Source organism: Zerene cesonia, chromosome 9 (genome assembly GCF_012273895.1).
Source record: "Zerene cesonia ecotype Mississippi chromosome 9, Zerene_cesonia_1.1, whole genome shotgun sequence".
NCBI classification, from domain to species: domain Eukaryota; kingdom Metazoa; phylum Arthropoda; class Insecta; order Lepidoptera; family Pieridae; genus Zerene; species Zerene cesonia.
The window spans coordinates 4,325,392-4,344,269 of NC_052110.1; the positions used below are offsets into that span (position 1 = coordinate 4,325,392).

Sequence of the window (18,878 nt, forward strand, 5' to 3'; positions counted from 1 at the left end):
TGAGATCTTAATTCGCGGTAAAATTTATACGCAACATATTTCGCAATATACAATCCAATTAAGATTGTTTTACAGGTCTGTCTCATATTGCGTTTTTAGGTAATTTTGTGAAATCAATTTATTTTTTTATTCGTGTATTTTTACTGAATGTTCATGAAAAACTAGATAGTCTTTACTATGTGCTAATAAAAAAATTGTAATATTTTCTGTGAATTAAGAATTTAGTCTTTAAAAGGATAAACGTAAAACTTAATTGATTACTTTTGAAAAAGGTTAATGAGACAGAGTTTAGATTAGCACTTACTATTAATAAATATTTGTAAGATATCAATCTAATCAATTTATTTTCACTCTAAAACAGCCAGCACTTGAACGTAATCAAGATAAGTATTGTTGCGGCTTGAAATATGCATTGTCCAATGGTAATCTAGCTAATTAATTCGTGCAGATTTAACTTGCCACGGAATGTTATGACCTTATTTACAAGTTATATAAAGCACTGCGGGCTAAAATTAATTATTATGCGGGATTCTGATTGAAAATCGTGGAGTCAACGTTGCTAACAATTCGCATTGACTCCTTAATTAAAACCATCCAACTGGTTATATTGGAATGTTTTAAGGTTTTGACGACGAAAATGTTTAATTATGCGAAAGTGTCAGTATTAAACAATTTAGGAAAGAGACTTTTATACTAAATTAAGGGAAGAGAGTTATAGAGTTATTTGTAGTTTGTTGCAATGTTATATATCCAGATTTGGTTTTGATTTCACAAAGGAAATAAAATGTATGTCCGTGCGTCTAAATATCGGAGAAAAGAGACGAATATGATTTCATTTCAAATACTTTAAACATTTCGCTTCTAACCTATACCTGCTTAAATTGAGTTCTACAGAATTATCAAAGACAAACCTTAACCGAGATTGAATAATAAGCTACGATCGATCGACCCGATATATTGAAAGATATACATCTACCAGAAAAGTCACTTCAAAAGTTCTGAAACTTCCACAAATCCTTTGTTTGTTTTATTGCAGAGGAATTATTTTCACACCAAAAGGGTTCCGTAATGTTGGCTGGGAGTAATGAACCGAATACTCATTTTAGGCCTCGTGTACATATTGAGTGGTTCCATTGACTATGTATTGTATTTCACTATTCGGAATTTAGTTGTAGCAAAGAGCTATATTATTTAGTGTAACTCTTTGCCTTTTATTATGTATTAGTACTATTTAGTGTTATTTATCAATGACTTATTTGTAAAGTATCATAACGATATCAAAATTTTGTGAGTTCTGCATAAACTATCGAATAGTTAAAAGTTATTAGTTAGTAGCAACAGTTATATTAGGTACTATAGTATAATGTTATATGTGTTTATTTAAAGATTTTTCGTAATTGTAAACAGCATTTAATTAAAACAAATGTGGCGAATGCAATTAATAAATGACAGAAATATTATCAGGTAATTATAGAGATCGGCCTCGCCCACTCAACCGATAAATTGATCGCAGTGGAGCCGCATTTGTTCGCTTTCCAATAAATGGAGAAACCCAACTTCTGATTTGACGTAATATGAGGGTTCGTTCAAAGTCCAATGTCGGAAAATATTATGAGTGCATTATGCAATTGGTCACTATACACACACCAGTGACAGGGTGAAAATGAGGCTTTTTAAATTTTTAGAGGGAAAATACATATATTTTTCTGTATACAATTTGTTATTATAGGGATTGGTTGAAGATCAATTTCAGTTAAGCATTTCTTAAGCACAATTTCCAAATCCGTCTCAAACGCCAAAATATCAACTGATTGAATTATATAGGTAACATATTAAGTAGCCATAACCATTTTCTATTTAACACGACTATAGAAAATAGAGCAAAAGTAAAAACTATAAAAGTTTCACCGCTGCACTGTAAATGTAATTACGCGCAAACCAATTATGACAATTTACGAGGGTTTCACTTTGAATCGTTGTAGAATATTTTATTTTTAACAATTTCCTAATATTTTTCAAAAACTGTTTCATTTAATTGCTGCTTTCTATTATAAATTCAATTATTTTTTTCGTAGTGGCAATACTATCGAAAATTTACTGTATATTCTGGATTACACCCACAGAAACTAAAACAAAAAAATAACAATAAAGCTTGTTGTACTTTTTCACTCAAATTATCCAAATAGACATTAATATAGTATTTTTTCGTATTAAGAATGCTTTTAAAATTAAAATACCTTGCGAATTTTAATCGAAACAGTCTGAAACCTGAAGTGCCTTTGGCAATGGGTTTGTGAATGTTTAAAATGGTTCAGGTGACAAGGGATCTTGAATTTTTAAAGCCATGCAAAAATTTTGTTTAAATATTATATAATATCTTTGTTTTTCATGACTAAATATTCTACTTAAGATATGAAATGTACAGTAAATTATTACATTAATAAAAATAATTAATTTGGCTTGATGATGTTTACGAAAACAATTGTCGAATTAAGGCTAGTAATATAATGCATAGGTGAACTTTAAACATACATTGGGAATAGACTTATAAATGTATATTATTCCAATTAAGAATAAATAAATCGCTTCACGACGAACTATATTCGTGTAGGTATGTATGCTGATAATTTTTTGTTGCGTTTTAATCGAAGTGAATATGGGTCACTCTAACAAAGTATTGGTTAAAGCAATTAAAGTGCTATCGTGAGCCATGCACTTGATAATATGTATGTATTAAACACAGAAGATGGGTAAAATCCAATTATTATTATTTTTATGTCATAGCAGCAACTGAGCTGATAGTTCGCCTGACGGTAAGCTATCATTACCGTCTATAAACATTCGCAGAGGTAGTGCCTTTGCGAATGCGCTGCCCGCTGAAAGAATGGATAGACTACTGGAAAGAAGGAATGGACTGGAAAAGATGGGTGGTATTTTCCCCGTGCAAGCTGGCTCGATTCGTGCCGAAGCGTGCTCTTTCAGTGTAAGAGGAGTTTTTGAGGAAGGTTTAGGCTATGTAACATCAGATACTACGTGGGTAAAACCGCGGAGTACAGTTAGTTTATAAGAAATACCAAAGTATAAATAAATACGTTGCTAAGTAATACGTGAAAGCATTGATTTCAGTCTGTGTTTTTACACATAATTTGAGATTTTCACACGTAAGGTTTAGTAGACACTTTCGGCTGGAATCACTGTTAATTACTATTTTAAACAAAATACTAAATCACGATTGATCACGAGACGGGATTCGAACCCACGTCTTTTTGCGATTCCGTAGCAACGCCTAGCCTCTCGGCCACCCGTGGTCTCGCTTCAGCAGTCGAATTTCTTCTACTCTTTCGTTTTTATGTGCCTAAGGGACACCCCATCTCGCATCAATGCTGTAAAACTAATAATTAACTAACTCGTCTTAACATTTTCAGAAGTAAACCAAATTTAAATGGGATTACACAGGCACTAGGTTTCAAATAAGAGTCATTAAATTCGGTTCGCACAGTCTAAAGTTCTGAGGTAAAAAACACACAAAACCATACAGTCGAATTGAGAACCTCCTTTTTTTCGAAGTCGGTTGAAAACTAATCCGTACATTCGTTTGTCATTTAAAAATTTATTTCGTTTCTAATTTAAATTCTTTCCTTGAACAATGAAATAATGTACGGTTTGAAAGTTTTTTAATATATTAGTAGAAACTAGACTGTATTAAACTGCATTCTTTCAATCCAGATATAATGTATTATTCGAGCAGAGTGTACTATTCTAGAATTATGTCATTGCATTCATGAACCTCGAGATTTCCTTTATAGTCAGTATTATTTGAAATTTGAAAGCAGGTCGACTAATTTAGTGCTGGTTTGATCGAGCCCAGAATAACTCCACTCTCAATTTTCTGAACTATGACTAAGCATGTGTGCATGAATTTAACAGTAAATTTGCAAAATATGTGTATCACTGTACGTATTTTGCAATATGTCGCTCGTAGAGTATATTTTGCTCAAGGGTCGCGTACATATCGGTCTTTGAAAGAATTTTTGGAATAGATGCAATTGCTTTTTTAAGTGGCGGTTCTGGTGGGTCGCCTGATGGTAACCGCTACCACCGTCCATATAAACAAACGAACTACATGCTGGTGTTCATATATTGCGCCTCTACAAATGGATTGCTTACTTTAAATGTTTGATATGGAAAAATATGGTAAAAAGTAATATAGGACTGGGCCTTGCCAGGCCTTTTCTTTACCCGTTACCCTTGTTAGGGAAAATGCACCGGCCCCTCATCCCCTTCCTTTTAACGAAAGAAACAAAGTAGCAGTCGCATGCATTCATTTTTGATTGAATTTTTTTGGAAAGGATGGACAACGACAATGGATATCTTCAGCCTCCGCACTCACCGAACGAAACACTATTTCACGCCGATATTCTGTAAGTGTGTGATACGTTCAAATAAAGAAATTCTTCAGCTTAATAGTATAAAAGCAAAGATTATTCATATAAAACTTCACTGTGGATGCTGTTTTTGTATTTAACTATTTTCTATAGCGAAGTAAGAGCGAAGTGATCATATAATCAGTTTTAATATATCTTTCTTAATTAATGTTAATAGAATTAAGAAATAAGTTAGCCCTTAAAACTTCACTTCTTTAGATATTGGAAATTTGGTTTACAAACATACTATTAACGTGTAAAATAAATTGATTTTTTAACGCAAATGAAACTATAAAGTGTATTCACGAATCTCAGATTCAAATGTATTTAATATTTCGAAGCGGGTCAGGTTATTTAGCTCTGCTGCTTCGATAACTCGAGTAGCTTTGAGATTTGTATTGGTTCTTGAAATTTACGCAAATTGGTTCTGTATATCACCATGCTTTCATATTTATTTTTATCGCAGATACCCCGGAAGGTTGGTAACGTTACGAGTGTACTAGCGTAAAGGGCATAAATGGATTTTTACTTCAAGTTAGACTGTTAAATATCGAAGTGAGTAATTTATTTACAGCCATTTCCTCCGTATTGAATTATTTTGGATTATAGGATACTCACTATCTTGAAGCAGTTAAAAAGTAAGCTGATTGTAAGATACGTCACTAATTCAAATGATTGATTCATTCCCGACGTAATCTGTATGACCAAATAAAAAAAAGACATAAATTAATCCACGACCCCACTAACTGACTTTCATATTTTTTGAAGATAGTAAGTTAATATAATCTGACAAATTTCTAAGAGAATTACTAACTAAATACCTGAGAAAATAACTTATTTATTAAGAACTTGGAAGGTACCAACTTGATCTTGAAGGTACAAAATGCTTAATCTCTAAACCTCTGAAGTTAACGGTCATCATCCACATATCTAAAACATTCTACAAGATATCAGCGCGGTAGGAATTGATCGCGAAATCTGTTGCTGTCTCGGGGACCATAAATTCGGTCCTCTCATACACTCCTTCATAAATGTCAATGTTGTTTTTGTCAATTTGTCAAACTTCTCCAGTGCTCGGACATCAATATCTGACTAACTACCCTTGGTTAGTGGCCTTAGTGACTAATTGTGATTTGTTATCAACTCTGTACCCCAATGGACACGTTTATACTCGTTCCTAAGACAAATCTGTACTGACACAATTAACTATATTTCACTTTACGCAATACATTATATATTCTGATTATGTAATTAAAAACAATTTTCATTAATTACATTCAATTTAACCAAATCAAACAATAAATCAATGTATGTAATACCTAACCTTACGATTATTTATAGCAAAAGTGCCTTTTTGAATTCTATCCCTGTGACCGAAACCTAGATAGAAGTTATGTATTGTTCCCAAAAGCGAAAGTGGCGTCGGTACGGTCAGCGTAATCTTAATTTATTTGTGTAGGTAACTTTTGTTTCTGACGGTATCATTTTCCAGGCTCTCGATGGTTCCCTTTGATAAAGGGTCAGCGTGAACTTGTTTGTGTATTAATCCATTTACCGGCAGCACTTTGGAAGCTGTTTGCTTAACCTGCCCGCTGCCAACAGGGTTGCTCTACACATCAAAGTAATTGCATTTTAGCCAGGGTTGCCACTTGTTTGAAATAACCTTTAATTGTTGGTTAGCGTTGTTGGTAAATATCGCTTTTTATTAGGGTCTTTATGTATTTGTAGAGATTTTGTCAGTTTGTGTTATTGTCTGTTTGTATGTGAGTTGATCACGTTAAAAATCATTTTTATAAAGATTATTGTAAAATTTTATGTGATCATAGAAATTTAAGATAGGTAATATGGGATACAACGTAAACGAAACATTTGTAAAGAATTTTTTTGGTAAAGCATGCAACCGGGAGATAACAAAACATTTACAAATAGTTATCTAATTAAATAAGATGTCCTTAGATATATTTTTGATCGTAAAATAGAACCTCTATTTTACGATCAAAAACATTGTACGGATACTTGAAAAATAAATTATGAAAGATAACAATAATACTAACAATAAATTGTTTGACTTGTTCACTAATTCACAGCATAACTTGCTCAATGAGACACTTTTATTGCGTTCACCGTGATTTTCATAACCTAATATATGATATAAATTCGAACGGGTCTAGCCCTGGATAATATCTAGGCTATTTATCAGGAAAATGTAGCTCATTAGTAAAGCACACTGCTAGCAGAGCATGCATCAACCTACATATTTAGTGAAACTATTTACGGTACAATTACGTTACGTCCCGTGTTTATCTTTTGAATTGGGTAATTTTCTGTTAATATCAATCTTCATTTTAGAGTATATTTGAGAATAGATGTTTAAGTCATATAATAATCGTGTTTTTATAAGCTTTCTGCATGGAATTTTCGTAGGTTATTTACAATTCAGTGTTTTTTCATTCAACAATATTTATTTTTTTGGTCAGTCAAGAACAGGTAGGGAGTATAGAAATTAGGAGATGAATAATAGTTGACTTGCTTTTGCCCACGGGTTCGCACGCGTTAATTCGGAGTAGTTTTATAGATGTTTTGTAGATATAAACCTTCCTCTTGAATCACTTTATCCATCAAAAAAAAACCTCATCAAAGTCCGTTGCGTAATTTTAAAGATTTAAGCATACATAGGAACATCTGGACAGTGAAAGCGACGTTGTTTTATACCATGTAGTAATGTTAAATATTAATTCACTTTTCTTAATTACAATTGTCTAACAGTATAATATCTGATTCATTAAGTAGAAATTTGATAGCCACCTCAAATAAAAATAAATAAATGTTTTAAATATTAACCAGTTACATAAGATGTAAGATTTATAACGTTTGAATTCCAGCTTTATTTTCTGTGCATAAATAAAACTGTTCCTTTTGTCTATCAGATGCTCGGACGCTCATTTCGAAATGAAGTGAGAATTTTTAATACAATATCCGTTTCTTGGAAGCTCTATATGAATGATTATATTGTACATATTTAAATTTATATTACATAAAAGGCGGTGAATATTTGTAATGCTTTTTAATCACGTTGTCTTTTTTAACATAGAATTATCTGACATTGAAGGTTTTGTTTAATTTTTAGTTTCATAGCATTGAAATGCTTTATAAATGAGAAATTTTGAAAGAATAGAAAAAAAAAAATTCTATTCTAATCCTGCCTCGTGATCAAATTTTTTCTATTCTTTCAAAATTTCTCATTGAAGGTTTTGTTTCAATTAGTTTATATAGCACCACTTAATACAAATTGGGTTATTTATATACTCGTAGGTATAAATATTTTCAATTGTTCATAGGATAGCAATTGTTTTAATGTAATTCTTTCATAACTTAATGATATGTACTGATAATTTTTTCTAGTAGTAAATAGTAAGTAGAGAGTAGGTAATATTTTAACATTCATTCATTTCATAGTAACTTCGTTACATTTCAGTTAACAATCGTGTGTTATAATTTAATTATGAATTCGCGAGCTGAATTTATGAATTATTGGACTGAATGATTATAATAGCTGCGTTTAATTGTCTCGTTGTATATGGAAAACACTTTGAGCGTGTCATTATGTATTACCAGCCTTTTCTCCCGGCTTCGCACGCGTTAAATTCGGAGTAGTTTAAGAGATGTTATTATACGTATAAGCCTTCTTCTTAATCACTACCTACCTACCTATCTATTAAAAAAAAAACAAAAGATCAATTTCGTATTTTGAAATATCTAATCATACATACAGACACGGGAAGCGTTTGCTTTATATTATTTAGTAATTGTAGAATAAATTGATTATCTCAGCGATAGAATCACATGACATGAAAGTTTTAAAGAAAGTTAGCGTATCGTACGCATTAGCTATATAGATTTTACAAAATCAAAACAAAAATAGCTTTTATGAGAATTGTGCCTGAATTTTCTGTGCCTTTGATTGATTTCTAATGCCAATATTATTTATCCCTGGCGCCACACTTTCTCACTACTTCTTCAACCACACTACTGCCACTTCCTCGAATCTTCCATCCCGGTGGAAGGGATTGAATTCGATTTAATTAATCTAAATATAGATAACTCAAAGGAGACTGACTGACACAGTGATCTGTCAACGCACAGCCCAAACAGCTGGACGGATCGGGTTGAAATTTTGATGTTATGACGTTGACATCCACTAAGAAAGCATTTAGATAAATTTTGCCCCCATAGGGGATGAACATTTGTTCAATGAAAATTTATTAAGACGGCGCGTGAGCAGCTTCGGGCAACAGCTAGGCTAGGCTAACAATTGGCTTTGAAAAACACTCGCAATGGCCCTTTAAAAACGTAATTTCTGGTTATTTCCAGTCTTAAGGTATATTTAGTTATAATGAAACCCAAACCTATCATTATTCATACCTCTACACCCGCTATCCATGGTACGGGGAACATTTTTCATTCGCATCGCATCCGGATTTCGAGCCGGATAGTCGGATGACGTAATTTCCCGTCGGTCCTCTTATAAACCTTCAGAATATTATTAAATCGATGTTGTTGAACGCGATGGAAAATATTTCAGTTCTTCATTGAGATTTAATATCTCGATAGGATTTAGAAAAAAGAAAGAAAGATAGACATATATTTATTGTCATTAAAAAAACCGCAAATACACAGCAAAAATTAACACTTCTATGAATACCTGTATAGTACCTATCGATACATTTAATTAGCTAACAAGGAGCAAAACATTAACGCCACTCTCATTAGTAACGTATTTCTTTTCGTATAATGGTATAAAAATCACTAATTACCAAAAACACGCAGTCATTAGTACAGCTATAGAAACATCTATTTCCAGAGCAGATATAACAGCGATAATGCTTCTAATACGAGCACAATACACGAGGAAACAAAGGCCTACTGCTTGGAAATGTTTGAATCCGAATATCTGTACCAAATACACAATGCCTTGATTATCCGTTATTATTATATTTGGTATTGTTTTGTTAATTTCGATGCAGACAGTATCTTTTGCTTATATTTCAAAAAGCTCTAATGAAAATGTTCTTGGAATTAGGATGATTGAACCATGGACATTTTTTCATGAATGCTTGTTTGTACTATGTTAATTTTATTTATGTTATAAGTCGACTTTAAAAGTAAGGTTTTAAATTGGATGTGTATACTGTATCTATATAATTATATTGCTAGGAACAGCACAGTTTTTGGATATTTTAGCAGCTTCTTAACACGGTTGCTAAATTGCATGGGTGTGTATGTTGAATTGAAATGATGTCTCGAGGTGTGCTAGGTAAGTTCCAATTTAGGGAACAGTTTTTCAGGCGGCCAGACTTATTTTCTAACCCCCGACGCATACAGAGCAGTCTTATAAGTTTTATTTGCTTTGGGTATTTACTTGTGGTACCGCATTTCTTAAAGGAATAGACCGATTTTGATACGGTTTTTATGCTTTTCAGTTTTGTATTTAAAAACCAGTTTTCTTGCGGTGGTCTCTTAGCTGTGTTTGGTTAATATCGGTCTAGTAGTGTAGAACTTTTCCAAAAGGAGGTATGGCTTTTTTGGCATAAGACGATATTACTATACTATAATCCGAATTGGATTAAGTTAAGGTTTTTTAATGTTTTTTGTTAACTTGTTAATAATATTATACGTTCTAATGTAATAAAAAGTATTACAATTACCTGGGGTAACGTTTAATTCTGTATACTGATAGATTTAAAAATCCCTTTTGAAATATTTTAGTTAATTACTATATTACACGTATCCCATATAGTTTTAGACATCTGTCACGAATTCTGTATGCAACTACGGTTAGGGTTTATGCCAATCTTCTGTGGAGTGATTTCCCCGGAGAGGCCAAGTCGTTAATATACTAGCCAAAATTTTACGGAGCCAGTCTCAAAACTAACTTCGGAATATGTTTTTCTATCTAACCATACTTTTAAAATGAAAAATTCCGTATGTGTTCGTAGACGAAAGTTTTTATATGTAATCGGATAAGTGGATATAAAAAGCATTTCATTTGTATACAGGGAAAGAGCAATTTAAAACCCACTAAGGTACGAATGCGAACATTATTTGGCAAGCACAATAAAATTCATTTACATACAAATTGTGGTTAGGGTACCTCTTGCGTAAATTTTTCGGAGAATATAATTTTTTATGGTTTTTTTCTCGTGAACAAGCGTTTATCACGTTGATTTTTTAAACCATCTTTATGAATACAAAGTACCAGTTTTTACGAATTTTAACTAATAACCAAGAGTTAAGACATATAACACTACTTTTTATTTAAATTTAACTTATTTTATCCATCGTTTAAAATTTAAACCGTACGGTCTCATAATACAACATAATTATTACAACAACAATATTTAAAACTAATCTGAACTAATATTATAAAAAGGGAATGTTTTTGTTTTTGTGGGCATGCTTGTAATATCATCACACAAAAACTATTTACGGTATACGATATCAAAAATTATTTCAGCATCAGAAAACTACATCAGCACTAAGTGATAAATCATCGTAAAAATCACGTGCGAAGACTGGCTTCTAGTGTAAAATATAATTGCAGAACATTGAACAAAATATAAAGGTTTGCTTTAGGAAAACAATCATATAAAATACTAGCTGCCCCCCGCGGTTTTACCCGCGTAAGTCCGTATCGCGTAGGAATATCAGGATAAAAAGTTGCCTATATGTTATTCCAATTGTTCAGCTATCTACGTACCAAATTTCATTCCAATCGGTTTATTAGTTTTTGCGTGAAAGAGCAACAAACACACACACATCCTTGCAAACTTTCGCATTTATAATTTAGTAGGATTAGTAGGACTTGAAAATGCACTATGATAAAAGGAATGCAAAAGTTTTCAACAGAAATCTAAAAGTGTTAAATACCTAGTTGTGTAACTACCTGACTCACTCCTACATATACAAATTATTATAAAGGATTGTTTTAATTAAAGCAGTTATTATCTCGGTGCAGTGTAACAAAGCCAAGTGCTTAAAAACTTAAGGAAGAATAATTTTATTTGGCCGGTTTATTTTAAAACTGCGCTCAAGCTTTTTGTTTGTTTGAACTTCACGTGAAAATATTATTTGGTTAAATTTTTTAGGCCGCATAGCGTTAATTTGCGTTTGTATTGTATTGTTTCATTTTAATAATTATGTAAATGAAGTCAACGAGAGTTGAAGCACATATTTTCTACTATGACTGATAATGATGCGTAGTATATATATTGTGTGTGAACCTATGCAGATATAATTATTGTAAAAGTATGCAAAACACAAAACAAAAAAGTATGTACTCGTTATGAATAATAAAAACATTGAAGAGATTATAATGTCGTTTGTTTTTTATGTTTTTGCTAAAAAATAAAACTCTTTTAAAAAATTGGTGCTTCTGAACCCGCCTGAGTTGACCCGTAAAAACGGAGTATATAATATATATATATAATATATATAATATATATATAATATATATAATATCGCTTTAATGATGAAGCTGGTGTGTATGAAATTTCGAAATCGATTCTCTAGGTTGAAAGCTTATTTAGAAGTTAAATTAATAAAAATATTGTTGCATTAGTATGTTAATTTACTTTGTAATATGGCTGTTTCCTTTACTATATGATACTTATTAAACAATTAGTCATAAAACTATGTGCACGTATTTATTTCAATAAAATCTTTTTTATACGGCAAAATAGAATTGGTGTGGCAAAAATTTGCTAGTAATAGTAAAATTTAGTTTAAAAATTAGCTTATAAAATGATCAAAAGTATAATCTACATTACGTAGGTACTAACGACCCTAAAAGATTTATGGAACGTAAAATTTACAGATCAGATTTCGCAGTCAGTTTCTTATTTTATTGGTGACTGCAACCAACTGGGCTAATTGAGGAACTAGTTTCGCTTTGCGAATTTGAAAATATTCTTATTTGAATTTGATTTTCATGAAATTTAAATTAGTTCGAAGTTTTAATTGATTTTTGCATTTTTTATTTTAGCTAGTATATTCTGGTTTTTAGGCTTCTTTTTTAAATAATTCGAAAAAACATCACTAAAATAAATTACTTTGGTCTACAACTTATACTCAACGGATTTTATTTGCAAAGAGCTTGTAAAGCAGAATGATAGCGGCAATATTTACGTTTATGGCATTTCCGATGATTTTATGAAAAGGTATATTATGTGAATTGTTTCTCCCGCATTGTCAAAAGAAAGTCACTAGATAGTTTATCACTCAAAAACTATTATATACCACCATGCACGATGTGGGCGAAACCGCGGAGCAGAATTAGTATGATATAAATACACTAGAATAAAAACGGGGAAATAAAATACGGGTCTCAAATGGTTTTAATTGTTGTCTAAGCTTACAAATCGTACAATAAATACACAAAATATAAAATATAATAATTTAGAATTGGTAACCACAATCTATATAATATAACTTCTTACGTTATCGTAAGAAGTTATATTATATAGATATATACCTTTATATATACTATATACCTTGTGTATATTATTATAAAGCTGTAATAATATATTCTTCAGCATACATTGAATACTTATACATTATGGTGAGATTTCCGTATTGAAAGGGTGAAAAATAGACCCTTAAGCCTTAGCTGTCATCTCTCCGTCTCACACGGGGTAGGCTTATGGAACTATAGTGTATCAGTGTGACTTTTCTATATGTATATCTATCTATCTAGTTCCCTCCATGTATAGCGGAAAGACATATATCATTATTTTCATTTTGCAAAATAAATGAATAATAAATGTATGTTTTATTTCAATCTACACAGTGGAACGCCATAAATGTGAGAATATTGAATTGTGGTTGTCATGTTATACCAGTACCAAAAATTGTTAAAACCAAGTTATAATTGAAACGTAGGAAATTCCTTCTCGTGTTGATTTCATTTGGACAGTTCTATTTATTAAACAAATGCACCGCATTCCTGAATATTTTATTAAACCGTAGAAGAGGACACAGCTGGTGCTAAAAGGATCCATGTGGGCAGGATTGCTTTATTTAATACGTTTCACATTATAGCCGTAAGCGGATTGTTATTTCCGAAGTTTTTAAGAAAAATCGCATTAAAAACGTTTGGTTCTATACGACAATTTTGTTGGAATGATGAATTTTTTATACTCAATCACATTTATTTTCGTTCATTACTTTCATGTTAAACCTAACTAGGTATTTTACCAGTATTTACAGTATTGCATTCATTATTTTAAATGTAAACCACAGACAACATAAACTAGATAGATAAGATAAGATGTTTTACATTATACAAAAATATAAGTGTAATTACATAAAACGTTAACCTGTTGACATATATCCGCTTATTTCACATTTCCCACTTCGTTCCCACTACCCTGCATTCGAGCAATATTTGCACGGAAACAATGTCTGTTCCCTTTTCTTTTACAAATAACGATTGTTGTCACGACTTGGCTAGATTGATGTTTTACGTCCCATTTTAATTATTTACATAAAGAATTTCTCATGTTTCTAACGTTGCCGAGGTTATAACGCAAATAAATAAAAGAGCTTAATTAACTACATATTTGCCCTATAGTTATTGGAAATCTTGGGCGAAATGTTACCTCATAAGTATATTTATTATAGATTTTTGTATTTACAACTTGGTCTCCTACTACGAGGTAACAAAAATGATTTCGTTCATGTCTTTACGATCCCAATATTACAGAGTTAAAAAATTAACGCGTAATTACATGAGAAGTTTTAATTATAATTATTGGTATTTTTGGGTGTATCCCTACACCATGATTTTTAAATGTAAAAAGTAAATCTGTCAGCCTGTCTGTGACCCCTTCACACGTTAACTATTGACCGGATTTAGGTGAATTTTCGAACAGAGATATATCATACCTTAAAAGATTATATTAAAGGCTATTTATTCTATGAGTAAATAAAACAATAAACTGAGGTGACTGAAATAGGGAAGGGAATATGGAGGTGCTTATACCACCACGCCGTAACGTCCAATGCACGCGAGCGAAGCCACGGGCGGAAAGCTTCCTACTAATATCATTAACGTCAAAGTTTTTGACGCGAGTTAATCGTATATGTATGAAATTAGGCACAGTGATAGAATATAGTCTGGATTAGCACAGAGGTTACTTCTTACCCGGGTACCCCACGAGTGACGCCGCGGGTTACACCTAGTAGAACCATAAATTCTACCTGGCTACAACTATGTAGCATTATTAATCATAGGAAATATTTAATTCGATCAGATCAAAGAATTCTTTAGCTTATCGGTTTAAAAAAGATCTTTATTAAACTGGCGTTTTACTACGCTTTACTGGTTGACTCCTAAAAAGGGATCTTAGTTCAATTTGAATTTAACTCGAGTCTGTTAGAAAGGTGATTGGAATGATCGCTTTTTGTTTAATACGTTTATTGTGTTTGAAGCGTTTTATATTATGTAAAGATGAAGATATATATTTAATAAAATATAGGATCGATTGGCACTGAATTAACGATTGTTTCATACGTATGTTAAAATTGTCTTGGTGTATAAATCCTATCCTATTCTACTAATATTATAAATGCGAAATTTGTGTGGATGTTTTTGTGTTTGTTGCTCTTTCACGCAAAAACTACTGAACCGATTACAATGAAATTTGGTACGTAGGCAACTGGACAACTGGAATGTATAATCATAATCAATACATACATGTTATATCTCTTTTAAGGAAATGTCTAGTCTAATTGTATTAGACTAGACATTTCCTAAGGCTGAAATACTTTACATAGTATGAAGCTGTTACCGCCTGGGGGCAAATGTTTTTCTTTTTCTTAAAATTATAAGATTACTCTATCTGGCCTCTATGACACCCACAGAGAACTTGGCTTTTTAATGGAAAAGAAATTTAAAAAATCGGTTCACTTAATCCAGAGATTATCCATTGCAACCTCACAACCCCACAGATTCACTATATACTTACAGATTGATTTACTACTTATAAATATTAGTATGGAGCACAGATAATATTATACTAAACTAGGTGTTATATTATCTGTAGTATCTAGATTAATAAAATATATCTAATCATAATATAATTAACAGCATAATTATGAATAATTCGATTTATTTTAAATGAAATTATTTTGGTAATTAAAGACTTTTAAATGGATTTTAAACGTGATTTATTCATTATATTATTAACTCGACGTTTTGAACAATTTACAGCGAGCGTGGTCACGGGAAGACAGTTCCGTTTAAAAGTCTTTAATTTCTAAATGTATTATACTCGCGTAAAATCAAACATAAGAAAATACTAAATTATTTTGGTTAAAAACATATTCCTCTCTTTGAAAACATCTCAGAAAATAAGTGTCTTAATAAAGTTTCACGGTGACATAAATGTGTATTTCGTTCCCAACTCAAGACAAAGTAATTACTCTCAAGATATTGTGAGTCAGATAATGCGAGTACATTTCTGAGTTTGAACTTTATGATATTATATTTATTTGCAATTTTATACCGTCAGTAGTATGACGTTTATTTTTTTGGATTTGTATTAGTAGGCGAACCAAATATCTTTTACTAACGAACTTCTACTATATATAATAGCGTATTATTGTGACAAATATATGTATGGATACCTATTTTAGGATGAATTACTGTATTATGTTAGAAACTTAAAAAATGTATATACAATCTATCTTTCCTTGATAGCAAATGTAACTAAATTTTATTTATTATTGTTACTGCTATCAAGCAATTGAGTGATGGGAGTGATTTTCATATTTCTATATTTATGTAAATATAATCTTATTAAATTACGTTAACAGTTTTTGTAAACAAATACCAAAGTATACTCACTTGCGCTCTTGTCCCCGGATCTTAAATTTCAGACCTCGAAACTTTATTATAAAATAACCGAAAAATCACTAGACTAAAACACGGTCATTTTTGGCAAATTACGTATTTTCCACAGATATGCGACACACGTCTTATCCCAGTGAAATCTTGGCATCTACTGGGTTCTACTGGTGTCAAACATGCATTTGCCTAGTAACTGAAAAGCTCATGTAGTCTTTTCCAACAGAAAACAGCTTTGCGGTTATTATTCTAAGACTGCAGTTCGTGCATTAAGATACATATGTAAATAGTAAATAGTTTTTTAGTACGTATCAAAAGACTAGGTTTATAGTAACTAATAAAACTCATTTACAAGCATGTCATCTAATCCAATATGCAGTGATTTGCCAGACAGTGACAATGAAAATACTGTAAATGTTATTTATATTTAGTAGAAGTTATTTTTCACAGATGTCAATGATTATATCGAAATCATTTATATGAAAACAATACATCTCATTGTTCTATGATAATAATAATCGTCGTTTCAGCCGTGGGACGTCCACTGTTGGACAAAGGCCCCCCTCAAAGATTTTTACCACGACCGGTCACTGGCGGCCTGCATCCAGCGGCTTCCCGCCACTCGGATCAGGTCGTATGTCCATCTCATGATAATATACAAAAAACGAACGTAATTATATAAAACTAAAAGTGCCATATTCTATTGATAATGGTATCAATTCCGAACAAATTAGTTTGGCACGGTGTTAATACTGTGTTCTATCAAAAGTTAGTTCAGAAGCTGGAAAATGATGGTCACTTGCGAACTTTTACGATCAGTTAGCATATCCTCGTTACCGTAAAACATCGGGGTTCAAACCCTTTTGGGCGTGAGATAAATTTCAAGAGCTCATTTTCATGTGAGACCTGCCGCTTGCTCTAAGTGTGTGCTTAATAACTTGTCTAAGGATGGATACTTCTCTTTACAACCAAGCTTTAATGAAGAGTTTCGAATGGGCAGTGTTAATATAGTACAAATATTATGGTGTTATTTTTAACGCAAAAATTAAAGTGATGATGGGCTCATTTTGAAAGAAATTGTTTTTAAATAATTATTTTTAACAAAAAAAAAACTTAACTGCCTCCAAATTGTAAGAACTAGATCAAATTAAAAGAGGATCATCTGACAAGTAACAACTTTTGAATGTTAAATAGAATCATCAAAATCGGTTCACCTAAAAAAATATGGTGACAAACACAAAAAAAACTGTATAAGTTATTCTCCTCCTTTTTAGAAGTCGGTTATTTAACAAGTTACAAATCTATTTAGACTCGTAAGTTGTAAGATAAGAAGAAACAATAGGACTGCGTTTCTTAAATTAAGTGAAAACCTTTTAATAATAATACCATTTATTTTAACTTATGATGATTAAAAATACTTTTTAGAATATTGCTATAATTTTGCACGTGCTACAATATATATATCCTATTTTATATACAAAACATCATCCATTACAACTTGATATGATTATTACAATATTAGTCGTCAGATTATAAAATTAATTAGAAAAATGTTATTTCACCCTTTCTTCTAAAACAAAAACATAGATTCGTATTATAATATCAGATGGTTAGTTCGACATAACAGCAAATACGGTCACCTTCATCCTCAGTTACGTGGAGTTTAATACTTTTAAAAGTGCCTATATTACAAAATTGCTTACTCAGAAATGGGCAACATTGCAGGCGCAGAGAAATAATTTCATGGGAAAATTCAATTAAAATTCAAATGAAATAGCAAAGCCACTCCTAATATGGGAACCTTTTCAGTCCGTTGAAAGGTATTCATTTTGCAGGATTATGTGGAAGATGCAGTATATTTCATTCGAATTTCTTTTAACTGAATTTTTGAGTTAAGCGTCGACTTCAAGTGAAGGATTTGATTGGATTGGAAAAATATTTCACAATAGATATAAATGAAACGTAGCATCTTCCTGTGTTTAAAAACAGGTTTAAAGAATCATTTATTCAAACTTAGAGTTAATTACATGTTTATAGTTTTTCATTAACTTGGCTATTCCAGAAATGATTGACATAAATTAAAGAAAATTTAACGACAACGCTAAAATAAACGATTTATTTATAAACGATTTTTTAACGAATACACTAAAATTTAAGAAACGGCATTTAATCATTACATCATTTATCCGATCTCTCAAACACTTTAAAGCAGACCACAACAGCCAAGGAATAAATTGCGATTTAAATCAGTTTAATGGTATTTAATTTCTCTATAAACGAAACGTGTAAATTATGTGTTTAAGCGTGTTTATCAGTAGATGAATAAATATGTAATCCGATAAGCGAGTATGATAATGGTGATTGATAAAAATTTATGGTAATAAGTATGGTTTTATGGTAGGACTGAAAAGTTTATTACATACTGAATGAAACAATATAGTTGTGTGTAAATCGTCTCTTGAAACCTTAGAACCACTATACTTAGTCTGGCCATAAATACTGTTACACTTAATTATAAAAAAATATTACATTTGAATTTCGAATCTGTC

The 18,878-nt window shown here is 31.4% G+C and overlaps 1 protein-coding gene across 2 annotated transcripts in view; it reads right to left on the reverse strand.

Annotated features, from left to right (window-relative positions):
* The window catches only part of LOC119829112, a 56,277-nt gene that overhangs the window by 24,574 nt on the left and 12,825 nt on the right, over positions 1–18,878 (reverse strand). Inside the window, exon 1 of one of the 2 annotated variants that reach the window (XM_038351502.1) lies at positions 16,330–16,451. The exons of the other annotated variant lie outside the window; for it this stretch is intronic. The gene's annotated coding sequence lies outside the window, so the exon portion shown is untranslated. Of the gene's footprint in view, positions 1–16,329; positions 16,452–18,878 lie in introns of those variants that run through there. 2 annotated transcript variants of the gene reach the window in all.